Consider the following 15,120-nt stretch of genomic DNA (forward strand, 5'->3'; position numbering starts at 1 on the left):
GTCCTCACCGTTACTCTGGGTGGGCACAGGAAGGGGCCCGCCTGTGAAATATTATATCAAGAATTGTAATTACATGTCCCTGTTAAACAGGGGCAGAAAAATTGGGCCTTAGGCACTGGTGCTGGTGCCACCACACTGCAACCTCTGCCATATACTCTAGTTTTATTGCAGGAATTAGCCCTGCTGCAAAGCATTGCATCAAAAATTGTACTTAAACGCCCCTGTTAAACAGGGGCAGAAAAATTGGGCCTTAGGCACTGGTGCTGGTGCCACCACACTGCAACCTCTGCCATATACTCTAGTTTTAATGCAGGAATTAGCCCTGCTGCAAAGCATTGCATCAAAAATTGTACTTAAACGCCCCTGTTAAACAGGGGCAGAAAAATTGGGCCTTAGGCACTGGTGCTGGTGCCACCACACTGCAACCTCTGCCATATACTCTAGTTTTAATGCAGGAATTAGCCCTGCTGCAAAGCATTGCATCAAAAATTGTACTTAAACGCCCCTGTTAAACAGGGGCAGAAAAATTGGGCTGATGGCATCAACCAGAACCAGAAATGTTCTTCCAACATATCAGCGGAGGAGGAAGAGGATAGACAATCAACATAACAGGACAGTCACTCAGCATCAGCATAGGCAGTCTTGAAGGGATGTGGTATTTCAAAAAAAATTATTCGGTTACATCAGCTTCAGGTGCTTGGTAGCTGTGGGTGATCCAAGACTGATTCATCTTGATGAAGGTCAGTCGATCAACTGATTCGATGGACAGGCGCACCCTGTGATCGGTAACAAAGCCACCAGCAGCACTGAAGGTGCGTTCCGAAAGAACGCTGGATGCAGGACAGGCCAGTAGCTCAATTGCATACTGTGCAAGCTCTGGCCAGTGATCCATCCTCAAGACCCAGTAAGCCAGAGGATTTTCGGTGGGAAAGGTGTCCAAGTCTGACCTTGCCCCTAGGTATTCCTGCACCATGTAAATCAGACGCTGGCGATGGGTGCTGGAACCGATCATACCTTGGGGCTGCGGACTAAAAAATTGTCTGAAAGCATCAGTCAGACGGCCACCTTCTCCACCGCTCCTTCTGACCGATGCCTCAGCAACACGTTGTCCAGGACCAGGAGTTTGTAACCTCCCAGTCTCTGGGAAAGCGTTGCACAGACCTTTCTGCAAATCCTCCCAGAGATGTCTCATCCTCTGCTCCCTCTGCGATGGTAAGATAAGGTCGGCAACCTTACCCTTGTACCGTGGATCAAGGAGAGTGGCCAGCCAGTAATGGTCCCTCTCCTTGATCCGAAGAATACGAGGATCCTTCCGCAGGCTTTGCAGGATCAGGGAGGCCATGCAGCATAGGTTAGCTGAGGCATTCGGTCCGGAGTCCTCTGGGTCACTAAGGGCAACATGATCCACAGCTACCTCCTCCCAGCCACGTACAAGTCCACGTGTTTCTTGGGACTGTAAATCATCCCTACAAGACTGCTGCTGCTGCTGCTGATGCTGATGCTGAGTGCCAGCCTCCACCTCCATGCTGACACAATCATCCTCCTCCTCCTCTTCCTCCTCTTTATCCTCTTCCTGTGTGATGGGTGGCACAGCAGGAACACTGTCTGGATAAAGGGGGCCTTGAGAGGCAAGGAAGTCCTCCTCTTCCTGCCTCTGTTCTGCCTCAAGTGCCCTGTCCATTATTCCACGCAGCGTATGCTCCAGGAGGTGGACAAGAGGTACAGTGTCACTGATGCATGCACTGTCACTGCTCACCATCCTTGTGGCCTCCTCAAACGGTGACAGGACAGTGCATGCATCCCTGATCATGCCCCACTGGCGTGGTGAGAAAAAACCGAGCTCCCCTGACCCTGTCCTGGTGCCGTAGTCGCACAGGTACTCATTGATGGCCCTCTGCTGCGTGTGCAGCTGCTGCAGCATGGCCAATGTTAAGTTCCATCTGGTGGGCATGTCACATATAAGGCGGTTCTTGGGCAGGTTCAACTCCTTTTGGAGCTCAGCCAGCCGAGCACAGGCATTAAATGATCGGCGGAAATGCACACAGACTTTCCTGGCCTGCTTCAGGACATCCTGTAAGCCGGGGTACCTGCCCAAGACCTGCTGCACCACCAGGTTAAGGACGTGAGCTGCACAGGGCACATGGGTCAGTTGTCCCTGTCGGAGGGCGGAGAGGAGGTTGGTGCCATTGTCGCAAACCACCATTCCTGGCTTAAGCTGGCATGGCGTCAACCACCTCTCGGCCTGCCCCTGCAGAGCTGACAAAACATCCGCCCCAGTGTGGCTCCTGTCCCCCAAACAAACAAGCGCAAGCACGCCATGGCATCGTTTTGCCTGCGTACTTGCGTAGCCCCTGGAACGCCTACGGAGCACCGCTGGTTCTGAGGACAGAGCACTGGAAGAGGCCATGGAGGAAGAAGAAGAGGAGGGGGTGGAGGAGAGAGGTGTGTCACAACCAATAGTAGCATTTTGGAGGCGTGGTGGCGGAACAACCTCCAACACTACCGCACCTTGTCCTGCATCCTTCCCAGCAGCCAGAAGAGTGACCCAATGAGCTGTGAAAGACAGGTAACGTCCCTGTCCATGCCTGCTGGACCATGAGTCAGCGGTAATATGCACCTTACCGCTGACCGCCCTGTCCAGCGAGGCAAGGACTTTGCCTTCCACATGCCGGTAGAGAGCCGGAATCGCCTTCCGTGAGAAAAAGTGGCGTTTGGGGACCTGCCACTGAGGAACCGCACATTGTACAAACTCACGGAAGGGGGCCGAGTCTACCAACTGAAAAGGCAGCAGTTGAAGTGCTAGCAATTTAGCCAAGCTAGCATTCAACCGCTGGGCATGTGGATGGCTGGGAGTAAACTTCTTCTGCCGGTCCAGCAGCTGGGGCAGGGACATTTGCCTGCTATAATCGAACGTGGGTGTACCGCTAGCAGAGTTCCCGGAAGCACTTGGCTGTGACACACCTAATTCTACACCTTCATTCCTCTCAGGCCGCGTACACACGCGCGGACTGTTCGCCCAACCTTGTCCGCTGAACAGTGTTTGGGCGGACAGTCCGCTCGTGTGTGGGGCTTCAGCGGACAGTTTCAGCGGACAGTTGGCCGAACAAGGTCTTACGGAAATTCCGAAAAACTGTCCGCTGAAACAAGGTTTCAGCGGACTGTTCGCTCGTGTGTAGGCTTGTTCGGCCAACTAAGTCTCGCGCATGCTCAGAAAGGATTTCCACGTCGGAAGGTTGCATTGCAGTGTATAGGATGTCGTATTTTTCGTCCCGTCGTACGTGCCGTTCACGTCATCGCGCACGGTTTCAGCAAACTGTTCGTCCGTCGTGTGTGGCCATGTCCGTCCATGCTAAGTTTGAGCGGACTGTTCGCTCAAACTGTTGGACGGACAAAGTTGGGCCAACAGTCCGCGCGTGTGTACGCGGCCTCAGAGCAGGTTTCAGAGAGGACTGAAGGTCTAGTGGGGTTGGAGATGCCAGCTGATGAGGAGCAAGGAGAGGTCCGCTTTGTTCTTTGGTGTGGGTCTTTGAGGTACGCTTGCCAACGAGCTGCATGGCAGGTCAACATATGTCTGGTCAAGCATGTGGTGCCCAACCGGCTGATGTTTTGGCCACGTGAGATACGCTTGAGACATATGTTGCAAATAGCAGCGGTGCGATCTGATGCACTCGTCTCAAAAAAGTCCCACACCAAAGAACTTTTAGAATAACGCGCAGAGGCAGCGCTCTGCACAGGCGGAGCTCTGCGGTGTGATTCAGTCGGTGTGCTGCCCCTAAGCTGGCCCCCGGAGGGCATCCTGCCTCGTTGGACATGTGCCTCCTCCCTCCTTCCAGGCACCCACGTGGAGTCAGTGCCCTCATCATCCCCTCCCTCTTCATCGCTGGAGCAAACCTGGCAGTATGCTGCAGCTTGTGGAACATGACTGCCAGATTGCTGTCCTTCTTGAGCATCCCCTCTCTCTGCGCTCACGCTACTGCCTTCCTCTAGCTGAGTGTCATCATCAGAGCCCACAAAACACCGGGCATCCTCCTGGAGCATGTACCCAACACTGTGCTCAAAGAGTTCAGGAGACTCCTCAGGAGGACGTGGTGGGTCTAAGGAAGGAGTCACTGATGATGACATTGAGAGGAGGGAAGACGATGCGTTGGCAGCTGCTTTGCTACTACCCTGAGACTGGGTGAGAGAGGATGAGGAGGATGAAGAGGGCTTGGTCATCCACTCTACCAAGTCATTGGCATGTTGCGGTTCAACATGTCCAGCTGCGGAAAAGAAGGACAAGCATGTCCCATGGCCACGTGCTGATGACAATGCACCGCGTCCACGACCAGCACTGTTGTCTCTAGACACAGAGCCTGCTTGCCCTCTTTTATCGGCTCGCGCCTGTCTGCCTCTCCTTGCTGGCCTTCCAGACATGGTAATGGCCTGAAGGGAGTTGGGTAAAACAGCAGTTGGGTAGTTTATATTGTGCTGGAGGCACACAACACCCACTAACTCCTGCAGATGCCTTTTTTATAGAACACCAGAGATAAAGGGGTATATACAGATGTATACTGTGCTGTGCTGGAGGCACACACAACTTCCAATAACTCCTGCAGATGGCAAGTGGGCTCAAATAGAGAACAGCTATGTAGGTGGATATAACGGTATGTACTGGGTACAGAGCACGCAGACAGCACGCACTATCTCCTAACACTACTTACTGCAAGCTCTATTATTAAAGATAGATCACTAGCTATATAGGTGAGGTGAATATAGCGGTGTATAATGCGGTCAGGGCACGCAGACAATAACCAGAGAACACCAGAGATAAAGGGGTATATACAGATGTATACTGTGCTGTGCTGGAGGCACACACAACTTCCAATAACTCCTGCAGATGGCAAGTGGGCTCAAATAGAGAACAGCTGTGTAGGTGGATATAGCGGTATGTACTGGGTACAGAGCACGCAGACAGCACGCACTATCTCCTAACACTACTGACTGCAAGCTCTATTATTAAAGATAGATCACTAGCTATATAGGTGAGGTGAATATATCGGTGTATACTGCGGTCAGGGCACGCAGACAATAACCAGAAAACAGCAGAGATAAAGGGGTATATACAGATGTATACTGTGCTGTGCTGGAGGCACACACAACTTCCAATAACTCCTGCAGATGGCAATTGGGCTCAAATAGAGAACAGCTATGTAGGTGGATATAGCGGTATGTACTGGGTACAGAGCACGCAGACAGCACGCACTATCTCCTAACACTACTGACTGCAAGCTCTATTATTAAAGATAGATCACTAGCTATATAGGTGAGGTGAATATAGTGGTGTATACTGCGGTCAGGGCACGCACACAATAACCACTACACAACAGCAAGATAGAAAATCAGCCGAAAACGATCGGTGTGTACTGTGTTGAAGGTACACAGAACACCCACTGCTTCAGACGCCAACACACTACACGAGGCCGCCGCAATGGCGGCCTTATATAGTGTGGGGCATGCACTACACAGCCTGAGCTATGATTGGTCACAGGCATCCTGCCTGTGGCCAATCATGGCTCTCCTCGCTGCTGGCGCTGCGATTGGCCAAGCATGCGGGGTCACAGTGCATGCTTGGTCAATCATGAGCCAGCAATGCACTGCGCCATCGCAGTGCATTGTGGGCCGTGAGCGCCACGCGAATTTGACGCGAACGGACCAAAGTGTTCGGATTTCGCCGAACGGACGAACAGCCAATGTTCGAGTCGAACGTACGTTCGACTGGAACACGAAGCTCATCCCTACTCAGGGATGTATTCGTTAGTGATCAGCTGATAGCTCGAGTCTCAACGCACCATACCACCTGCTCTTCTCTGCCACCCAGTACTCATCCCTTTATGTCCAAGCCTTTGCACTTTAAATCAGGATTAAATCAAAATTTATATCACATTGATGTATCCTGCTGCTGGTATACTGTTTAAATGGCCACCAGACCAGATATCCAGGTGTCTTGTTCATGAAAAAAAAATTACTCTGTACTATATGTTATTCAATCGATCATAATTTCTACAAGACAGAGCAGATGCAGACCAGGTTTTCAAATGTTTCAACATCAACATCTCATCCTGTATTGAGTATTCAGTCTGGAATGCTGCCACCTTTAAGCGCAACAATGACACTTTGACTGGGCTTAATTTGTTTCAAGGCAATGCGAGGGAGAGAAAAAAAAAGGACACCGTTTATAATGAAATATAGTTCACTTCAGGGCTTCTCAGCATATGTTTCAAGGTAGTGCTTATTAAGAGCTCTGATTAGTTTTCCAATCCATCAACCACCTTTGAAAAAACTTCTCATGCATTTTAAAACACTCCTTCCAAAACTCCAGGATCCAGAGCTCCAGGGAAATAATAATTGCACTTCTATTACACTTCTGTTACACTATATTAAGCATCTCCGACCTTAACAGCCCATAATATACCATTCAGGATGAAAGAAATACTTTAATCTGACCTGTCCGTAGCTCTTTCTTTCCTTTTTTTTTCAAGCTCCACAGTTCACAGGGAGATCACAGAGGGAGAAGGGCAGAAGGGGGGGAGATCCGGGGGGTTCCGCACGCTCCAGCGGGATCCTCAGCACCATCCGCCGACAGTGCACGTCTTCGGGTCTTGCTAGAAGTGTTTTTCAGGCTTGTGTGGCTCGTACGGGCGGGCAGATAAGCGTGGTCAACGGGGCGAGATTCGGCTTCATTACGGAGTGCCCTGCTCTCTCACCACGCTCAGCTCCAGCTAATTCGGCGGGACCTCCTCCATCCACTCACATGAGTGCCGCCGTCAGGCCCCCTCCCCTCTCATGTACGATCCATCCCGTACTCCTCATTATAACGACGGGAAGGAATGTTATTGAGACAGTCTACTAGAAGAGACCCATTAAAAACTATAATGTTTCATCATAAGTAACTACATATTGCTCAGTTATATACAAACTTAGCTTTGCACTACCATGTTTGTATTATTATTTTGTTACTGTATTATACCTCTTATGGCATTATTTGTATCTTAATCTTGAATAATCAATAAAAATCATTGAATAATTAAGAAGTTGTCCTAGCTTGTAAATAGTTAATTTGGAGTATCCTACTAATTTCCTTCTCCTATTCAAGTTCTCCAAATAAAACATAAAAACACATCCCCTGGACTGGTTATTGGAGACAATGAGCTGAAGAGTGCGTGCACCTGGCTGAGTGTAAATACTGGGTAACTGGATGTGAATTAATCAGTGGGTGACCCCGAGTACAATTAATCAAGTGGCTTCTGCAGGGGGTAGTGCTACACGTGGGGGCTCATCCAGGATTATCTCCTGAATTATCGCAGCAGCAGTTGTTACTGGCAATGGCCAGGTAAAGTTTCAAGAAATTACTATGTCTTGCTGCGTGCATTCCGAGACTGCAATTACAGGAAAACTGTGTTGTGTCAGGGAATGAATTGTCTGCTTTACAGTGGTCAGGACAAGTACATTTCCAGAAATGTACCAAGAAAAAGTTAACGCAGAGCACAAGAACCAGAATGCCCAGAGTTGCATCAGCATGTGTACTACAGAGGAAAATGTCTGCTACACAGTCACTATTAACAGGACATTTCCAAATAGTAGCAGTGATTTAGCACACTGGAGAGGAAGTGCTGCTGAGGTTCGTTTGAGGACAGATGAAGCCGTATGTCTGCTGTTTTGGATACTATCTGCTTTACAGTGCCCATGAGTAGTTACCACCAAAGAATCAGCTAGTCTGTAAGTGAGGGCAGAATTGCTGCCCGCAATTTGCCAATCTGGAATGTAGGGAGGAGCCAGGGGGTCATCAACAGCCAGACAGAGCAGGTACTGAGATGTGAGGCAGAGACGGGTCACAGGCCAGGTTTGGTACACAGTCAGGAAATTAAGCACAGGAACATCAAGCAGAAGCAGAGACAAAAACAAGCCGGGGTCACAAGTAGGTTGGCAGAGGTCAAATGGAAGGTTCAGGTAAGTCGAGTCAGGATACAGGAAACTGGTACAAATTGGGTAAACAGGGACTAGCTGAAAAGACCACTCAGCAAAGTGTGCATGTCACTGGCAGGTTTAAATAGGCAGACTGGCACAATTTGCAGGCATGTATGCACGTGCGCGCACCAATGCACTCGTGTGTGCGCGCCCATGCTCGCTCATGCATACGCCAGTACATGTCCTTTCTTGTGCATCTCTTGAAATGTCCACGCCTGCGTGCCACTGCATGCTTGTTACCCAGGTTTCTCTTACATTGCCCTCCCCCAATGAGCATCCTCCAGATGCCCATTCATAGCATCTTATCGCGGTGAGCCTGGAAGAAAGTTTGTATTTGGCATGGCGATTGGATTCTGGTTCCCAGTAATTGTCTTCAGGACCATAGCCCTTCCACTTAATCAAATATTGGACCTATTACCAGGGGCGAGATATGGTTTCCAACCTTCCATGTTGCTCGACTTGTTTGTTCTGCAAAATATTCCTGCTTTAGAGGAGCATCTCTTTGGTCTTCGTTCTACATGGGCACAAGTCCAGGAAGCTTTGCGACATGCTAATGATAGGTACAGACTCCATGCTGACCGCAGACGATTGCCTGCGCCTTCTTAACAGGTTGGGGAAAGGGTCTGGCTGCCATCTCGCAACCTCCGACTTTGTGTTCCCTCACTGAAGTTCGCTCCTCGGTTTATTTGGGCCCTTCTGTATTCTTCGCAGGATAACGCATTAGACCTTCCTTCTAATATGCGCATTTCTAATTAATTTTATGTCTAATTATTAAAACCCTATTAAAACCCTTGGTCTGCAACCGCTTTACCACCTAGGTGCCACGTCCTCACCCTGTACAGGCTGAGAACCATGAGGAATATGAAGTACAGTCAATTGTTGACTCTCATAGGTTCCGGGGGCGCATAGAGTACCTGGTGCATTGGAAAGGGTATGGTCCGGAGGAATGCTCTTGGGTCTCATCCTCAGACATTCATGCCCCTGTCCTCCTCTGTGTTTTCTATAGATGTTTTCCTCTCAAGCCTGGTGGTCCTCAGAGGGGGAGAGGTCATTGAGGATGGGATACTGTAAGCGCTTGGCTCAGCCCTTCCTTCTCTGAGCTGGCCGCTGAGCTGTTGGCTAATTGCCAGCTCCTATCTCTCCACAGTTACTCAGCTGTTGATGATATCCTGCTCATCAGTCCTGCCTACTTAAGCCGTCCAGTCCAGAGGAGCTCTGCCTTCTCCTTGGTCAGCATCACAGAAACTATCGCCTGTGATCCTGTTCAAGACTTGCTTTGCTGTTCTCCAGATCCTGCTTGCTGTTCCACTACATTGATCCCTGACTTCTGGCTTGGCTGAATATCTGTTCCAGTTACTGAACTTTGGCAATGTTTGTACTTTCTACTTTTATTATTAAACAAGTGTGATTTAACTGTACTTCTGTCTCGGTCTGATTTCATGGTTTCTGACAGCTCTCCAGATTCAATTAACTCTTTATCGTTGTCTGCATGCATGTGAGTCATGGCTCTAGGCTCAGGCAATGGCTTGCTCCAAGAAGATGTGCTGCTCCTGATACTGCAGAAGTGGAGCACTGCAGGTACCAGTTGAGTGAACTCCTCATTTCTTCATGCAGGCTTCTGGGTTTGACCAGGTAGGGGTCAGAACCTAGGTACTTAAAGGGACTTTTATATTTTTGAATTATTTTGCTAAAAGCCCAAAGTTGTTGCTAAACATGCCTAGCTAGTTATAGTACATTAGGTAGGATGTTTACTTTGGCTTTTACAGGATAAAGGGATGAAGTCCAGAATTGCCCTCGGGATTCACAGATTTGCCTCTATGTGAATGTTAGCGGTAGATGCATTTCGGGTGGGAAGGTCACCTATATGGAGAGGATGTTCTTACTGTTAGTTGTCTAGGATGTGTATTTTTCTTTTTCCTCTGCAGGATTGCAAGGAGCTCCTACACCTCGGCTGAGGTATTCTACTGTAAATATGAGACTTTACTATATTGTATAGCATAGTTAGGATATGGTTGGTTATCTTACCCTACCAATCATTCTTTGTTTGTCATGGGGTGCACAAACATATTTCACTGGGTAGAGTCCTACCTTAACACATATATATTGTACAGCAGATGTTATACTTTTTTTAACCTGAACTTATTGTACTTATTGGCCACATATGGGGCAGGGGTGGATGTAGCACCCTCCTAGGTTGGTGCTAGAGTGAATGTATATCGTTTTTGGTTGCTCTGCTTAACAGGGACACAGCTAGGCAAATGTAAGTGCTGTCTGCTTAACAGGGGGCTGTGATTGTTTGGTAAGGTCTGCTCAGTGTGCTTGTCTTAATGTTTCACACTGATCCAATAGCTATGGAGTATATTGGAGAGTGGGAGGAAACGTGGCAGATGAGAGCATAGATGTCTGTACAGCCCTGGCCAATTAGACAGGGATGGGTCCCCAGGCATGCTGGGTGACTGTATTTATATCTGAAGAGCACATGGGCTCAGGGGCCAGTCTAACTCTACAGAGTAAGGCGAGGGCCTGAAACACCAAAGCTGCAACCCATGGTTCTCTTGCAAGCTGACTGAGGGAGAATGTTCACGCACGGATCCTGTCTGGTATCACAGAGGAAGGTGACCTGTGGAGGGGGCCTTGTGAGTACAGGCCCCCTAAAGGGATCCTAGAGACTGTCATAGCTCCCAACTTTTTGATATGAGAACGAGAGGACACCTATTAGCAAATGTATGCAGGCATAGGACACACCCCTGCCTTAAGAAGAATTATACAAAAAAAAGATTAGTTAAATCCACAAGTGCTTTTTTTTTACCACTAATATTCCTTTATACTGGCTTCTGAAATGTACAAATGCAGCAATTTAGAAATTGAATGAACGGTTTAGCACTGTGAAACAATTTTTGAAAGATAAATAGTGCATTTTATGTACAACTATATAGATCAGATCAAAATGAGGGACAAATGAGGAGGAAAGAGGGAAAGAGAGACTTTTTTCCAAATCAGGGACAGACCCTCGAAATCAGGGACAATTGGGAGCTAGGGACAGTTGTTGCTAAAATCCCACTCTTGGTGCTAGAAGTCAGCATACTGGATGTAAGCTAAAGGGAACACTGGCTAGTGTCTTGAAGATGCAATGTCCTCTAAATTCCTTCTGCTACAAATGGACTTGCTTAATTCTGTAAAGTTTGCTGCCTAGGGCTACTGTCAGTCTGCTACTCAGTTCTATTAAGAAGTTGTCCTCGCTTGTGAATAGTTAATTTTGAGTATCCTACTAATTCTCTTATCCTATCCACGTTCTCCATATCAAACATAAAAACACATCCCCTAGACTGGTTATTGGAGACAATGAGCAGAAGAGTGTGTGCACATGGCTATGTGAAAATACAGTGTAACTGGCTGTGGATTAATCATTGGGAGACCCGGGCACAATTAATCAAGCTGCTTCTGCCAGGGGTACTGCTACAAAAGGGACATTGCACATGCAGCAAATACATACAAGCAAACCACTGGCCAGGGACTTTTCCTCTGAATCTGTGCTTTTCCCAGTATTGTTAGCAACCTCAAAGTTCTTGTGTGCTGCCAACGCTTCATCTGTTCGCAGCCTCCATGCCAGAACGGGAACAGTACAGATTGTAGTTAGTGCAAATCAGTACTCAGACTTTCCAATGACAGGACCCAGTCTGTGCATTCATTTTCAACCTGGTTTAATGAGTCATTCATTTATGTATTTTTGAGTTTTCAGGAAAAAAAGCACCACCTAGAAAATTAAAGGTATGCTACAGTAAAAACTGAAAATCAAATATTGTGGTCCATACATAAAACCTAGGGTTACTACATTCAGGCAAAGCTTTTGTGCAACAATCAACACAAAGTTCTTGTCCATAATCTGGTGATCCTGGAATGCCTGTTGGTAATGCTTGAACTGCAGCTCCCTTGTGTCCACTTGTAAAGAGAAGGCATGATAAAAAAAAAATGTCAGTACTAAGAGGGTTTTTTTGCAGCCACCAGTCAGTGCTGTACTACTTGCAGTTTGAATGGGACTTTTGGTGCAGAAAGCAGTGAGAGGAGAACGTGAAGGGAATCTCCATGTTTGCAGTCAAATTTGACACTACCCCACTATATATATTTGTTATGTACTCTTATTCACACAGCATTTGTATTTTTTTTTTAATATCTCTTGCCTTTTAGAAGTCTCTTGATAGGAGGTGTTAACGATGACTGCAGGGATTTTTGGAACAATGTAAGCCCTTGTACACACGGTCGGACGTTTCGACGGAAAATTTCCGATCGGACCGTGTTGTTGGATAATCCGAATGTGTGTGGGCACCATCGGACTGTTTCTGTCGGAATATCCGACGGACAAAGTTTTAGAGCTGGGCTATAAAACTTTCCGACAACATGATCCAATCGGACTTTGTCCGATTGTCTGTAGAGAATTCCGATCGGACAAAGTGCCACGCATGCTCAGATCAAATTCCTAGACCAAAACTATTGGCTACTAGCCTGAATGTAGTCCCATCGTAACGAAATAACGTCATCACGTTATGTACGATCGGATTTTCCGACAACTTTGTCCGACCGTGTGTATGTAACACATGTTTCGGACAAAATCCGATGGATTTTGTTGTCGGAATGTCCGACCGTGTGTACAAGGGCTAAGAGTGAGCCTGTTCCAAGTCTGTTCTCAGTAACATACAATGTAAGAGACCAGGTCTTATTTAACCCTTTGAAAAGACAAAGTTAAAGAGGAAGTAAACCGTTCCAAACAACTTGGACCTACAGGTAAGCCTAGATTAAGGCTTACCTGTAGGTCCAAGCAATATCTCCTAAACCTATATGGTTTAGGAGATATTTGCCCGAAAATGGGCACCGCTGTCTACGGCGCATGCGCCGTAGACAGCGGCGCGCAGGCGCACTAAATGCGGCAAATCCATGAATGGATTTGCCTAATTTGTCGACTCCCGTGCGCATGCGCGGGAGTGACGTCATCGCGGCTTCGCCGAGTGGCAGCGGCGGAGCTGCGAGACGCGACTCCCGTGCGCATGCGCGGGAGTGACGTCATCGCGGCTTCGCCGCTGTGATTCGTCGGAGCTGCGAGACGCCACCAGCAACATGGATGCGGCGGACTACAGGGATCAGCGGCGACTTCGCTGGCTCCTGTGTCAGGTAAGTGACACATAATGAGCTACTATGCGATGCATAGTAGTCCATTATGCTTTACCTTTGCAGGGAAAAAAAGAGGAAGTAAACCCATCAGGGTTTACTTCCTCTTTAAAATCGAGTTATAATTGATGATGAAGATCTATCTGCACAGTACAGACAGAGTAATTATGACAAACACAGCTACCCAGCTCCTCTCAAACAAAGAACTACCTACATTTTCTCCTTGCTGGAAGGCCCAGAATAGAGCATCTAAACAAGGAAAGTTGTGAATGGGGGAACGGCCTGGCAGGACACTCTACCAATTTTGAGGGCATGTGGCCTGGTATGGATGGGTGGAAGGAGGCAGCACACTCGCTGACCCTCTTTTTCTTGGACAGACAGCATACTGGAATAAAGGTCTAGTATGGATTCCGAAGTAGTCCCTGGGCTGTTTTTTCTGTTTTTTTGCATGAGGTCCCCTATGCCAGACCCTTATCCACTAAAGTAAGTTTACACCCCACCCCACACTGTGTCTGTGTGAGGAAAGGACAGCCAATACCCAGCAAGGCTGTCAGTATATTGTTTACACAGCTCACCAGCGCCCTGATTATCAGCGAAGCCATATAAGTGCCCATCGGTGCAGATCAGTGGCACCAATAAGTGCCCATCAGTGCCTCCTCATCAGTGCCGCTTTATCAGTGCAGCCTCATCAGTGCACATCATTGAAGAATAAATATAACTTTTTTGCAAAATTTTATAACAGAAACTAAGAAAACATATTTTTTTCAAAATGTATGATCTTTTTTAATTTGTTTGGCAAAAATAAAAAACACAGTGGTGATTAACTAGTTGCCGCCCGCCCACCATCAAATGACAGTGAGGCGGTGTGGCTCTCTTTCTGGGATGCCATCATATGATGGCATCCCAGAATGGCCGCTCTTGCGCACCCACGGAGGTGCACAACGCAACGATCTAGGGAATACCGTGTTGCTAGGACACGGCGTGCCCCCGATCTCTGTAAAGACCCGCGTCCATTGCTCTTTAACAATGTGATCAGTTGTGTCCAATCACAGCCGGTCGCATGTAAACACTGAGATGCCGGTAATCGGCGATTCTCGCCTCACACTGACAACTGACCAGCGGCATCTCCACACAGGGGGACATCTACACATGTAATAAGGGCACTGATCATGAATGCCCTAATTACAATATAGCGCCAACTGTGTCACCAATCAATGCCCACCTTTGCCAACCAGTGCCAGTAATCAGTGCCCACCAGTGGTAACAATAGGTGCCCACCACTGCCCACAAGTGCCACCGATCAGTGCCCATTAGCAATGCCAGTCAGTGCTGGCTATCAGTGCTGCCCATCAATGCCCATCACTGCTGTTGATCAATGGCCATCAGTACCACAAATCATTGCCCACCAGCGCCCCCTATTAGTGCCCCTCAGTGCCACCTAACAGTACCCATCAGTGCCACATATCAGTACCACCTATCAGTGCCTATAATTGCAGCATATTAGTGCCTCCTCATCAGTGCCACCTAATCAGTGCCCTTAAGTGCCGCCTCAGCAATGCCCATAAGTGCCACCTCATCAATGCCCAGCAGTTCAGCCTATCAGTGCTCATAAGTGCCACCTCATCATCGCACATCAGTGAAGGAGAAAAATTACTTTTAGTTATAACATTTATTGACAGAAACGAAGTAAAAAAATGTTTCTTTTTTTTTCTTTTAAGTACTTAATTACAGTATTTAATTATACCACCAAAAGAAAACTCTATTTGTGTGAGGAAAATTATAAAAAATTTGTTTGGGTACAGTATAGCATGATCACGCAATTGTCATTCAAAGTGTGACAAGGCTGAAAGCTGAAAAATGGCCTAGGCAGGAAGGGGGTGTAAGTGCCCTGTAGGCAAATGGTTAAATACAACCAAATCTCTCTCAAAAAATGATGCACATTTCATATGGGTACAG

Source organism: Lithobates pipiens, unplaced genomic scaffold, assembly GCF_037356315.1.
Source record: "Lithobates pipiens isolate NorthernLeopardFrog02 unplaced genomic scaffold, aLitPip1_a1.2 Scaffold_27, whole genome shotgun sequence".
Lineage (NCBI taxonomy): Eukaryota > Metazoa > Chordata > Amphibia > Anura > Ranidae > Lithobates > Lithobates pipiens.